The following is a 14,617-nucleotide window of genomic DNA, read 5'->3' as shown; positions in this document are numbered from 1 at the left end:
AGTCCAGGGCCTGCTGTTTCTTTTTCGTTTGTTTTGGCACAGTCATCAATTGTGACTGTGCCAAGGTTAGTCATAGAGAAGGCATACAATAAACAATTTTTCCAATCAGAGTATGTTATGTAATTCCATGTTTAAAAGCTGAGAGATTTACTTTTGTCTCATCTGCAGATATTATGGTGACATAACCCAGTGTTTGTAGTTCATAGTAACATAAATAAAGAGATGCTCTGTTATGTCAGGTTGTTTAAACTTATGTTGAGTAGTTACTTGTTTGAAAGTGAATGGAAAGGGAATTAAATTTGTCTGTGTGTATTTCTAACATCTCTATATAGACATGATCTCTCCTGCAGATCCCTGACTCAGGTCAAAGTTATTAGTATTTGCAGTCATGGATGTGGCTGTGAGGTATGAAGAAAGTAAAAACAACTTTAGTACCTCATGCAGGAAAGCTGCAACCAAAACTCAGGACTTTTGGTTCATTACATCATCACTGGGATAGCTATGTACCTCTGTTCACTTTTCTTTTTTTTTTCTGGTGGGGATGCTTGACGTTGGTATTTTGAACGGATTATGTGAGACCAATAGGCTCATTGGTCTCTCAAGATTGCCTTTATGGTATTTGTATGTGCATCTGTGGTTGTTTTTCCTGTGTGTCTCATGTTACAATTTTGCTCATTGTTTGAAAGACAGAGTCCAGCCACCCCACAACCCTGAAAAGATAAGGCTCATCTAGAAAACGGCAATCTCTTTGCTATATTATGGATTTGGGATATTCATCTGGCTCCCCTGGAAATGGAGCCATCTGGCACTGGACTTACTTTTTTTAATCTGCCATTTGTCACTTTGTTCCCACAGCGGTGAGGGATGGGTTTTGAAGTAGTTTTCTGAGAATTTACAGTAATTTTCTACAATCTACTCTGAGTCTAATGACGTTATAGGACTCCAATGAATACTAGCTACCAGCAGGAGGTTGTTCAGAGATGGTTTAGTCTTTTTCCGAGTGAGAAACTGGAAACTGTAATATTTCATAGAAATCCACATATAGGGACCAGAACTAAAAAAAGAAAACTTAAGGTTTTCTGGAAAATAATTTACAAATAAGTAACATTTTGTGAAACATTGGGACTAGGTATCTCCATAAAGCAGGAAAATACTGAAGTGTAAAGATAAAAAAGGTGATTCCCTATAATTTAAGTACATGGGTAAAAAGTGATCTGGATCCTTGATCAATCACAGACTTCCTGGGTTTTAATTTTTTATTAATTTTTTTCCTGAACAATCACATTGGCTTTCTTGTAATTTTGCTCAACTTTAGCACAAACCTAAGATGCTCAGCTGCTAAATTAATTCCCTTCCGTTAGCTTGGTGCTCATTGGTTTTCCCTCCCTGTTGCTGCAGTCACGGAGGCGGTAGCTGGCAATCGACCTTTCCGAGCAGGAAATGGGTTAAGGGAAATGGGAAGTTGTTGTGGTAACTGGAGGGTTTGACGAAGTCCAGTGCGACTGGTGCTCATTGTTCTGTTTGTGTGCCATAAACTGGTTTCTCTTTTCCTCGGCTTTGTGTGTGTGCGTGAGCCTTTTGTGCATATTGTTTGCCTGGAACATGTCAATGTCTTGTTCAAACGTTTGGAGCCAGCACATTAGATTTAGAACGGTGCCCTGCAGCTCTGGTGAACTCGGACGGCCTGTGCGATTTGGACTGAAATGGAATGACAGTGCCAGGCTAAAAAAGAACCTTCAGAGGTTTGGAGAAGCACAGACAGAAAATGATGAAATTTGATGGGGTTAAGGGAGGAATATTTTTCCTTCTTCCACTTTTACCTTACTCAGTTTTACCTATATTTTTCCACTGCTCTAGTGTTATCCTTATAGTCACTCTCCCTCCCCTTCCAGATGTTTTTGCCAATATTTATTGTTTGCATGCTGTAAAGTTGTGCCAGTGTGCCGCCTTTTCACATCTCCATTTGTATTTTTCAGTCTAATTCCCATAGATTCCAGCTCATGTTATCTATTTTCTCTTCTTTGTCTTTGGAGCATTGTTGTGAAGTGAGGTCATAACTTAGTGTAGCCCATGACGACAAGCCAAATGTCAGGTTGATGGAGAGAGAAAGCAAAAAAAAAAAAAAAGAAAAGAAAAATCCAAAAAGGAGCTGGAAGGAAGCGTACTGGCTTAAAAAAGTAACAGGATTAAAATAGAACTGAGACGGAGTCAAAGAATGAAGCAAAAATGAAGGGAGGGGAAAAGGAGACAGGCCTTTAATAGAAAAGTTGAGGAATACTGTTTAATTTTTGGTCATTTTTATGATCCATGCAGTACTTCTTGCATATCTATTATTATGAAATTAACTTCACAGGGACTGAACAAGCAGGTTTGAACAAATAGTACCACGAGATGTTACAATAACAGGCAGTGTTTTATCCGCTCAGAAAAAATAAATAAATAAAAATGTCAGTGCACATGCTGTTTTTGTGACATTACTCTGACGAATGGAGTTTTCTCTTGACCTTGTATGTGTGCATGTCTTCTGTTCATTTAAGCAGTCTTTACTTTAACAGGCAGCAGGAATGCGGTCCATTCTCAGCCTCTCCTTTTGTTGCATAACAACTTCCCAAAAGAGATAAAGATTTACAGTGAGTGTGTGGCATGTCATAATAACGACTTCATTTGGGCTTTTTCATACTCTAGAATCAGAACTTTTTATGTTCTGATTCTAGAACATGAAATGTTTCATTATATGAAATTTTGTTTGATACCCATAATCATATCAGCCCACTCTGGTGGCTTAATCTTTGCATACTCTTTGTAATATCTTCCCTTGGACCAGGCATAACGGTGTGCCACTTTGTTCAATACGACTTGAGTAATGAGGCCAGGACATGTCGACAGAAACTGAGTTGTGGTGTTTAGGGAAGACAGATGAAGGAAAGGACATAACTGGACAGGGAGAGAAAAGCTGGTTTCAATCAACTCTTCATGGATTAGGTTTAAAAGCAAAGTGTTTATAACTATAAATTTATGAGTGACTTTGTTTTATTTGACCACCCACATAGAATCAAATACTTTCCATCTTCGTTTTCTACAGCCACCCTTTTATAATCCCTTGTTATGCTAACCAGACTTAAACAAATAAAAAGGTAGAGCTGGGCTGTAAGCTCATTTAATGTTAACTTTGTAGTTCTGTTGACTGAAATCCTTTACACACAATAAAGAGTGAGATTTAACTGCCCTCCAAAAGGACATAAATCATTATTGGTTTGAGGTAAATTAATACTTGCATAGCAGTAAATAAAACCATAAAGCTTAGAAAAAAAAAAGTTTTGGTGCAAAAACAGGAACAATCATGGAGTTGTCTAAATTTAACCTTAATCAGTAAAGTTACGTAACATTTTTTTTTTTTTGCGACAAACAAAACAATAATGACAATCTATTAAATATACATATCACTCAAAGATATTCAGCCTGAGCGGTTTTGGGTGGTTGAAATCCACACTGTTACTTTTTCCTGTGATAACCAGTCAACTCTCCTTCCGTTTCTCCTTGGTGGTGTGACATTGCTGCATCGTTTTTTTGTTTTTTCTTAACTGAAGGAGGCTTTTTGAATTTTGTTTTGGCTTTGTTTAGCCTCCAGAATGCTACAGCATTTTTCAAAATTGCCTTCAGTTGCTTCTATCTGCTTCTATTTTCTTTGTTGTCATAAACATAAACTCTGCATGAGAGGCTGAAATGATGGCAGCAACTTGGGATAAGAAATTACTGAACAGTGATTGGTAGTGTGAAAAAAAAAAGGTATTAGAGTTCACATTTAGCGGAATAATGATATACTTTAATGATAAAAAAACTGACAATATGATTGGCATTGTTTGGCTCAGTGTTCATTTAAATCACTGTATATAAAATAATGACTGAATGTAATTTTTGTGTAAATGTTATGTACCAAAGAAGCCTATTAAATATTTGGGTCACACTGATTGTGTTTCTCTTCAAAAGTATTGTTTATTGTATTGCCAATAAACAATACTTTTATCATTATTGCGATAAATGTCGATGTGATACAAATTGAAGTCAATATTATCCATCTGCAGTAGCTGTTACTTTGGTTATTAGAAAGAAATATGATTGATTATTGTTTTGCTATGCCTTTTAGGAACAATTAGTTTGATATACACCCTCCCACCAAAATCAGCAAAAGGAAAAAACTATCTCTAATCCACTGATCAACTCTTTTTAAAGGCCAGCTTGAAAGTTGAATGAAAGGCCACATCACACGGCGAATATTGAGCTGGTGCCTGGAGCTCTTCCTTTACTTCCAAAGGTCAGCGGAGGGCTGTGGTGGTCTAAAACGTCATGCAGCTGAGAGGTTCAAATGTGCTGCTGAGATGAAAGGTTGAGGATATGGTTTGTTCTGGCTCTGTGGGTAAGTGGGAGGAGGTGGGATGAATCGGAAGATAAAAGACGATGCTGTGGATATCTGTGCTATCTATGACACATAGCTGTCTAGCCCCCCAGCTGTCTGCTGGGGGACCTTTTACTCTGAAAACCGTTCCAGAAAGTTCTTACCTGGGAGAATGAATCACCAGACTAGCTTTAGACTGGTATGTGCAAGACATTCTGACACCACCCCTTAAAAAACCTTTGGGGCTTGATAAAAAAAGTCTGATGAAGTACAACACATATCTCTATGTGCATAATTAAAAAAAAAACAAAAAACTTTGAGGTTTAGTTTTCCTTATGGAATAAACTTTTCCCGTACTGAACAAAACCTACATTAATCCTTTTTTTTTTTTTTTTTTGAAGTATGCATTTTAAAACCAAGCAAGACACCAAAATGGAAAAACTTGTAATAATTGAAGTGCAACACATAAATCATAATTTTTGGAAAAACACTTTCAGTCAATAACTTAAAGTATTAAAGTGGCCTTACAGAGGTTAGGGACCAAAGCTGCCAGCAAATATATAAAATCCATGGTTACTTGAGACTGTCTGTAAATGCTTGTAACTGCCTATTTTAATAGTATAAAAACCAAAAATGCATTCATTTGCTTGGTGGAAAGCCAATGTCTACAGTCTTTCTTATCTCTGCTCTTACAAGCAGTCAGTACCAAGGGAAATGAAAGGCCCTCTTGAATTGACTGCTTTGCAAATGCCAGCCCGTAGCGTGTCAAATAGTCTAGATATTTCAGCTTCCCAAGTTGGATTTTCTTTCAAAATTGTATATCGACAAAAACAATCTGTGACTACAAGACCACAAATAAGCAGTGGGACTACTGGAGGTTTCTTTAGGACTCTCTCAGCCGAATATAGTTAATGAATAGTTTTGGGCCAAACTTTTTCACTAAATCTATTCACTTGGTTGAGGATTGTGCATACTCATTTATGCACAGCTTTCGGAAATCCCCACACATCGTTTCAACCAAGACGAGGACGTTGCAGCATGTTGATCCTTTTCTTTTTCCATCAGCTGGTAGATTTCCTGGTCTGCTTGGAAGCGTCGACCAGTGCTACATGAGCCAAGCTCTGGTTGTCAGATAGATGACGTCGCTTCTGACGCTAGAATACGTGGGCAAAAAGAGACAGCGAGGTGCCAAGGTCCTGTGGCTGCAACATGAGCCTGGATAATAAGTTTTCCTCCTCCATTCTTGACGATTAGAATGAGGTGTTTGTGCTATGTTATATGGCTGAACATGTCCACTTTGGACTCTTTTGTTAAAACACAGTGTTCTAGAAGGTTTTCTGCTTCATTTCGATTCAACTTTGAAGAATGTGCCATATTCTTTGAGCTTGAAATGGGGAAGTTTTATTTTGTTCTGTTGGGTCTACTCCTGTGATGATGGACAGCTGTCGTCATTCACTTTTCCCTTGGGGTTCCTAGCTTTTTAAGGTGATTGCAACACAAAGACAGGCAAACCACCAGATCTCCTGCTGATGTAAAGGCACAGAAGATAATTTACTTATGAATGTTTAAATAATAGCACCAATGTGCTGCCTTCCCTTCAACTAAATGCTGTGGAAACAGAAAGAGTCGACTTAGTTGTTTTATGCACAACTTTTCTTGGGATGCATCTTGTCTTTCTGCTTTGGCCTGGAAGTTTTCCAGCATGACTTAAAGGTTTCTTTATACTTGAATCTGTTCCTGTCCAGACATCCCACACGGTTTTGTCACCTCTCTCCTTCATCGCTTCTTCTTCGCTTTCCTCTTGTCAGATTCAGTTTTCCTCAACACTACTTACACACAAAACGGATCCAGTGAGAAAGATTCATATAATTGTTCTTTTTTTATGTATAATATTTGCTACTTCTTGTCTGATCTTTTTGCTGAAACTTGACCTGAAGTACAGTAGGCAGTAATTGTATTTTTTGTGTGGATCAATCTTTTGTCATCAAGGATTGTGGCAACAGTGGTCTTTGCTTGGCTCTGTGAACATCAGTAATGGAGAAACTTTAGAAGTAGTTTGCTTTAAGCTGTCGGCGATAGTCGCAGCTTTTGGCCAAAGCTGTTATTTTAAGATAACAAAGCTCCAGGTGGTAATTTTGAACACTTTTCAGCCATTTTCAGCTCATTTTTAGAGTTCTAGCACTAACAAGTGGATGATTAAAGTTTTCTTAAGACATTAAACCGGATGTGTAGTGTCTCTCTGTCTGTATTGAGGCTCCATCTGGTTTCTCACAGACACCCCGCCCCTCCCCCCCCACCCCCCCACACACACACACACACACAAAAAACATCTGTGGGAAAACGTTGCTGAATGTCCTTGCTGGGTAAATCACAGTTACTTTGAAAATCTTCAGCATGGCCTTTAGGGAAAGCCTTCCCTGGTTTTTGTTTTGTTTTCTGTATTTTAGATTTTTTTTTTGTTTTAGTATTTTACTGTTGCCCATGTAAAAAATGAATTTGCCTCAGTCTGGTTGCTGGTCGTTGTCCGTCTTGATTTTCCTCCTCGGTCCTGACTCCTGTCCCTTTCTAGCTCTCTTCTCTGGGCTGATGTGGATCCACCCAGTGTAATTACAGAGCAGTTTGCTTGTGTAAGGAAAGCCTCTCCTGAACCAGCACTTTCTAACAGACTTGCCATTTCAGCCGTTCTGTATGCACTGACAGATTTTGGCACAGTTCGCGTTGGCAACGTTAAAAAAAAGAGAGGCATTTTTATTTGATTGTGATAAACATGTTCACCTTTTGAAGACTGCTTTTTTTTCTTTGGTTCAAGTATGCACTGGGCATGCCCTCTCTTGGTTTCTCTCTGAATCAGACATCTGCTCCCACTGTGGCTGCAAATATGCTAACGTGAGAAACATAGTATTCAGTCTGTGGATAACTGATGTAATGCTGACTAAGTTTTGCCAGCTGGAGAAGATACATTTTTCCAACATATTTTAAAAAAGATCCCCAAAATTCGGATTTTTTCCCCCCTTTTTTCTTTGTTCACTGATAACAAATATTTCAAATGAACTTTGTTAGATTGAGCATTACAGAAAAAAAGGTGATAACTTATTTTTTTATTCCCTCAGTTTATCTTTCTTTACTGTGGCTAATCTTTATCTGCAGCTGGGATCACTAAGATTAATCCGGCTTTATTTATTACAAAGTTGCTCTGCAAAGCTGCACCAGGTCTCATTTCTGAACCGTTACAATGTTGGATCTATCAGATTTAAGTTTGGGGTTTCAGTTTGTGTTAAAAACTGGGGTTGCACGGGTCACCATGGGCAAGTGCAGCATGCATTTGTATTCAGCCTTTACTCAGATGCTTCCAAATAAAATCCAGTATTATCAATTTGGGGTGATTCCACAAAGTACTGATGGAAGGTGTCAAATAAAAACGCACTGCACGCTTCTCAGATTTTTATTTAGAAAAAAAAAGTAACATTCGTCTATGGACACATCACAAAATGAAATGGTAATTATAAGATACGCTGAAGTATGGATTTATTATTTGACAAAGTATAAAAAGCTTTGAATCACTGCATATTTGCCATACTAGTTGGCTGGAACCTTTCTTCAACCAACTAATCCACAGTGTACAGCAACAGGTGGGGGAGGGGCAGCTCTGATATTCAGTGCTGCACCAGCACTTGCCAGAATGTGGGTAGCTGGAGTTACATCACCATGCATCTATGCATGTAAGATGGAAATGTGCGCTTATTTCTACAGGAAGTCATTGTTAAAGACTTTCTGCCAGCTTCTCTCACACAGTGCTACGACTGTGCCCCCCTTGCATCATGCTGCATATTACATTGCGTGTTTCGGAGCGTGGTTGGATGCAGGCACAGCACAAATACGTTCATAGATGGACTTCGAGCCCCAGTGTAACTGTGGGTTGGTTTGGCCACTGAGCATTCCCTCATAGCTTTGTCAGCCAGAGAAACATGAACTATACAGCGCTTCTTCTCTTTTCTTTGTCTCTTTATCTTTCTCTCACCTTGTCCTTTGTCTGTCTTATGGCATCTATGCGACGGTTCGGCTCATGCTCCAGCTGCAAGTTAAGAAACGTGCACAGAAACGGGAACGAGAGGCGGCGAAAGTGTCACAGTGCCGTTCCCGAATGGCTGCTGGGCTCACGGATCAAAGCTCAGGGAGAAGATGGTGGCGGTGGAAAGATGGGAGCAGCTAAGACCAGAGACACCCGACAGGCAGGTGGTGTTTGCTCTTTGTCTGTCCGGAGAGATAGACTTTCAAACGTAATCATTGGCTTCAGTCTCACTTTATGGTTTCTTGATACAGTTGTGTAGGATAAATCTAGTTGTCCTGATTGCTGAAAACTTCATCAAAGGCTTTGTGGCTTTGTTTAAACATTTGGGGCAGCCTGAAAAGTGGACTTTGATATTTTATTGGGAAAATATCTTGTAATATTTTGCTCTATGCTGCTGCTGTCATATTACTTCAACACTGTCATGTGGATTTTACATCTCTGCTGTCATAACATCATTCGCAGCATGTGGCTTACATTACTCTAGGCTTGTTCTATTGTTCTTGTGCTTCTTTTGATCACTGTGATCAAAGTCACGAGAACCAATGACGGTAAACACGACATTTTAACGGCATTGATTTTCACATATGCTCAGCTTCGGACTCTGCAAGCCAGTTTACGTTTTGTATAAATTTATGGACTATAAATTCATGAGTCACATTTTTAGTTTGTAGTCTAAACTTTTAAGTTGTCATCAATATTTGTTGATCACTTTTAAGTTGGATCGGAATGTACAAGTTGTTGAGGGTCCTGCTTCTCTTTATATGTTAAATCATAAAAGTTTCAAGTTGGAGACAGAAACTAAACAAAAATCATTTAAAATGACCAGGAAATGTAATAATCAATTTCAAGTAGTAAATAAATGGGGACAGCCCCATACATTAGTTGGTACTCATCATTTCGCAGGAGGTTTGATTTATTTGAACTGCAGGACAATAATTCACTCTGATGTGATCCTGACCGTTAAAGTGACAGTCATCACCATCTGTAGATCAAAACTCCTGCTGGAGGCCATCAGGAGTAACATTGTAATGGCAGATAAGTTAAGGGAGTTCAAAGAAGTCCCTAAAGAATTTTAAATCAGCAATTTCATTGTTCAGTCTATTTTCCAAACAACTGCTCACATATTTAGGCCCTCAATCTACAAAAAAAACCTGAAGATATTTATCATCTCTCGTTACTCTTGAAATGAGTAATAGGAGGCGTGTATGTACGTACACATCGGGCCACTTGGATGGGCTTTCACCATCTTTTCTACTTTGATTTCAATCACCACACTAACATCAGCAGTCTTGGTGAGGTGGACACATTGTGAGGATAAAAAAGAGAATTGTGAGGAAAATATTACCATCTCCGTTCAAATTGTCATCAGAAAAAGTTGTCATGCTTAACATCACAATGTTGTGCTAATATTCTGCATCCCAACTAGAATGTGTTGCATTCAATTGTCTATGCTTTCTTTACCAAGTAGCATGTGTGAGATTTACAATTGATGTAACTGCATGACTTTTTAAAAAATTGTGTAATAATAGGAAGAAGAAGAATTGTTACTAATGCCATTTTTAGCCAATTCCTATTGCTCCTTTTTTGGACTATAAACGTCAGCATTTTTCTTCTGTCTCCCTGTGAGTGGCCAGTTTTTATACTGGATGCAGAGGGACAAATTGGGATGAAGCAACTCTTAGCTTTACATGAAATGACTTACTCATGATTTTGTTCCTGGTTTCACTGTGAATTAAATTCAAGTTTCATCAAAGTAGCTAAAATATTATGTCAATTATATACAGCTTTGATATATTTTCCATATGGTGCAGGGTCAAATTGTTTTTGTGTGTTTTTTTCACATCTTTTTTCATAATAAACATTAGACATGATTTGAAAACAGATTTTTTTACTTTTTACGTTTTTACTCAGGTTATTTTTTTTTCTAAAGTAAAACATTTTATACAATCTGGAACATTAAAGCATGACAGAAAAGTAAAGACAGAATAAATTGTTTAATCAGGTACATATTCATCTTATGGCACGTTCTATATTTGATATATCGCTCACTGATTTTTATATTTATATATTTTTTGAGTCCAGTGTATCTGTTTTGTTCCTCTGTCCCTTGGCTGTTTCTCACATCCGTCCAGTGAAGTGGATATCTGGCCAAAAATAACAGCAGTAATCGCCACGGCAATGATGATGGTAAATGATGATGACTGCCATTTATCTGACCGGAGGAATGCGCTCGTGTTTGCGTGCGTCCCCCTTAGACCTGTTGGAAGGGTTCACACGAGGCTCCCGTCACCCGGTGACAGCAGTCAGGGGGTTGTCGCTCGCAATTTCTCCTGAAACAATGTGGTCCTTCTTCGCCGCTCAATGGGCTTTTATTTTCAAGAAGACTTCAGGTTTTTTTTTTCAAGTATTTTATGTGGAATATTAACTTTGCAGTTCTGTTGTTGTTAAGCATGGAGGAAAATGGTTTCGGACAATGTGCGTCAATCACAGTTAAACTCTTCCGGGAAGCAAGGTTTCCAGTAAATGTCACAGAAACACTGCGCTGTTGTGACTCATCTTCAGTGCAAAACAAATGGATCATTTATTTTATTTTACTTTTTTGTCATCTATGGTTATTTGAAAAGCAGTTCTTCAATCAAGAATGAGTTGCCGTCTTTATTTGATGTTTTGGTTGTCTCTGTTATCCTAGTCATAATCATGCAGCTACATCTTCAACTAAAATGTTTCAAGGCTCTAGTTAAATGTTGAGCAGTTCACTACAAGAAGATGCTAAAAACCTAAAAACAGCTTTAAAGCTGAATTTGAAGTAAAATCTTATTTCTTCAGGATGATAAAACTCCTTTCTTCATTATCATTGCCTTTCTAGTTTCTACCTTGACGTTTTTGTCTGTTTGGTTTTACACTCTTTTGCTTTTTTTGTGCCTACCTCTATTACAAGCTAAGCATAATAAGATTATTTTATTTCACTAATATTTGCTTGTCTGATTGGACAACTGTAAGTTAAAATGTCTCAGCATCAACGTGTTTTTACAAAATGCATAATATGACCTAACTGTTCTAATTTAAAACTAAGAGATAGAGCCACTGCTGTATAATTTAAATAATATTTATTACAGTTTTAATATTGTTACATATGACATGCCTCTGATGCATTTATTTAGGCACCTGAAAATTAGCATTGTACTGAATATTTTGACTTTCTGCCACTTTATTCTTTATAGAGAAATCCTGGGGGTCTGGCAAGCCAATTTTAGCTTTTTCATTAGACTGGCTGTCTGCTCAACTCAGTACCCTGCAGTGTGCAACTTGAAGTTTTCTGACTATAATTTCAAAACAGTTGAACCATAAGAAGAGTTAGAGGAAGGAAGTTAAGAGCAACTATTTGTGTTGTTTTATTTTCATCTATCCAAAAAGCATCATTCCAGACATCCTGGTCTTTGTCTGTCACGTTTGTCCGGCCGTCATTTTTTATTTTTGGAGAGCAAATGATTCCTCCCTGCACTTTTCCCATTAAAATTAAATGTGCGGTCTGTTTCTGCTGCTTTCATATCAGCAGCAGCAACAATCTGCTGGTTCTGAAGACTTCCTTTGGCCGCTTGCGTTCAACGTTCAGGGTGAATGTGCGTGCATGGTCAGACCCTCTCGCTAATAAAGTGCCTTCTAAATATCTGTCCCTCAAAACACTGAATAATAATGTTCTTAGCATTCTTTAATAACATTTGATTGTAAAATTTCAGAATTGTGTACTCCAGATTTTGTTTATGTTGATCTTTTGAGTGAATTGACATTATGTTTGTTGAATAAATCCAGATGATCTTATATTTTTACATGCCTCTAAATGCAGCCTGACACCCCTTTGATGCCGTGGTGTTGATAATACCAACATGAATGACATAAAAAGGCAGCAGAAAAGCAAACGTAAAATGGGATCCAGCATGTTAGTAACATGCAATTTCATGTAAACAGGCTTTCTGTTGGCTTGGCGGTTTTGCAGCTGGCAGCTTCTCACAAACGGTGTAAATCATCATCTATAAATCAAGCTGTGTTCACTCTCTAATCCGGTTGCACATTTTGATTAGTGCAAACTGGAGTTGAGTTTTTCACTGAGTTATTTCACTTTGAAGTGAAATTGCATTCAGATTTATAGCAGTGAAACGCATATTTGTGTTCAAACTGAAGGCCGTGCTTTTGTCTTTATAAGTCCTCGCTTTCAATGCTCAGTTTTGTGTCGTTATTCAGCATCTGCAAGAACAAAGAACCTAATATTTAAGAAACCTGCCATATTGGCTTCTAATTTGAAAAATGTGTGTGGAGGTGAAAACGACATGGATCCTGCCTTTTATGGAGCTATTTCTTCTGTGTTATTCTTCTTGCAAAAACCATAATTGTCTTCATTGAGAGGGCAGGGCAGGAAGTGGGTTTGGGGGAGGCATTTTCAGAGCATCGTGTACACACACGCGCGCACACACACACACACACAAATGCACACTAAATGGTTGTTGTATCTGGTGAGAGGAAAAAAGAGAGAGGGGGTTCGGGGAGCTTTTTTAAGCGGCTATGAGAGCTGTGTGCTTTTTTTGGGTGGAGAAAGTCGATGGTCGCCCTTTTGTGTATTTTTCATCATCCATGGCATCAATGTTTTTTTTTGTTTTTTTATTCCCCTTAGGAATGTGGTGACATCAGAGAGGCTAAAGTTTCAACTTAAGCTTAATGGAACAGAAAGACGTTTAGTGTCTTTATGTTAACTTTGTTTCACTCTTTACCTTCCTTCAGGATTCACCTTCTAATATTATTGTTCCTGTTTGTTCAACTTGTTTCCCTTACCTTGTTTTGGTCTTTCTCTCTCCCCTTTCCTTTCACCTCTCTTCCTCTATTTTTAACTTCTCTCCCACTACGTTCACATCTGGATCTTATATACAGAGGGAACAGTCTTTCAGCCATAAAAGACTTTGTGTGCATGTGCTGGTGTTTGCCTTACAAAGCATGTAGAGCTCCTAACATGAGTTAAGCACCAAAACATAGACGGCCATATTTAAAAAGAAGAGTTATGTACATTAAGAAAAAAAAAAAAAGGAAAAACCACGTCTTCTACTTTTTTGCCAAGCTGTATTTCTCTTCACCCATCTTGCCTTTTGAAGGTGGTCAAAGGTCCAAGTGGTGCTGGAGCTGCTCTCACTACATTATGATGGTCGTCACCACCATCAGTTTGTGACTGGTTGAATGTAATGGGAAGCTCTTCAGGGTCGTCTGGACCCGACACATTGCTACACAAATACAGAACATTTAAGTTTTAAATTACAGTTGGTACCTTCATGATGAAGCAAGGCACATATTAGACCTAATCTTGCTTTTTCTTACTTTTATTTTCAGCTCACATGCGTCTGCTAATGTTTGAACACATTTAATTCAAGTTCTCTTTGGGACCTTGTAGCCCAGCCGCTTCTCTGATTTCGGATGGACTTATCTAGGTTTGAGTCCACAAAAAAAAAGTAAGAAAAAAAGCAAACATACGGCAGCTTCAATGATTTCTTCAAACATAAATGCAAAGCGTTTTCTTGCTGTAGTTCTAAATGTTTTCCCTGAACAAACATATGAGGAGATTCTATCAAATTATAATAAAATCCAGTGTTGACTGTCACTTCACAAATGAACAAATTAGCTGAATAATATGCAAGAATCCATGGTGAACTTATAAGTGTGAGTTGTGAGTTTATAGTCAGTTTTCTTGATTGTCTTCACAGTTTAGCTTTATGGATGCAGAGCAAATAAATTCCAGCTGAAGTCACAATTTTGTCACCAATAGAAATAAGTTGCTGTCTCCGATCCTCAGTGTCGCTGGTTCTCCTCATGCATGACCGTCGACCTGCTGTTTACTGCGGTTTCCTTGCAAAACTTTTCAAAAATTATAATATGTGGACTGGAGACATGAGCAGTCACGTGACTGCAGTGGACTGTGGACTTGGCCTTGACCCAAAGTTTAAGTTTTTTTTCCTTACCTCAGTTAATTTATAAATGTCTTCCATCTCAGAGTTGTTTTTGTAATTTTCAGTGAGCATTGTTGTCTTTGACGCTGTTTCATTTCTCTCTTTTTAAACAAGCCTGGTCCTCCAGATCACTCTCGTAGATCTGGCAGGAATATTCCTGACCTCCTCCAG

General features: G+C 38.2%; 1 protein-coding gene across 1 annotated transcript in view; it reads left to right on the top strand.

Annotated features, from left to right (window-relative positions):
* The window catches only part of LOC129359410 (rho guanine nucleotide exchange factor 17-like), a 64,913-nt gene that overhangs the window by 5,878 nt on the left and 44,418 nt on the right, over positions 1 to 14,617 (top strand). The window lies entirely within an intron of this gene.

Source organism: Poeciliopsis prolifica, unplaced genomic scaffold (genome assembly GCF_027474105.1).
Source record: "Poeciliopsis prolifica strain line A6 unplaced genomic scaffold, Auburn_PproV2 SCAFFOLD004, whole genome shotgun sequence".
NCBI classification, from domain to species: Eukaryota; Metazoa; Chordata; class Actinopteri; order Cyprinodontiformes; family Poeciliidae; genus Poeciliopsis; species Poeciliopsis prolifica.
The sequence above is the reverse complement of the archived record's forward strand: the minus strand, read 5'-3'. Positions and strand labels throughout refer to the sequence as shown.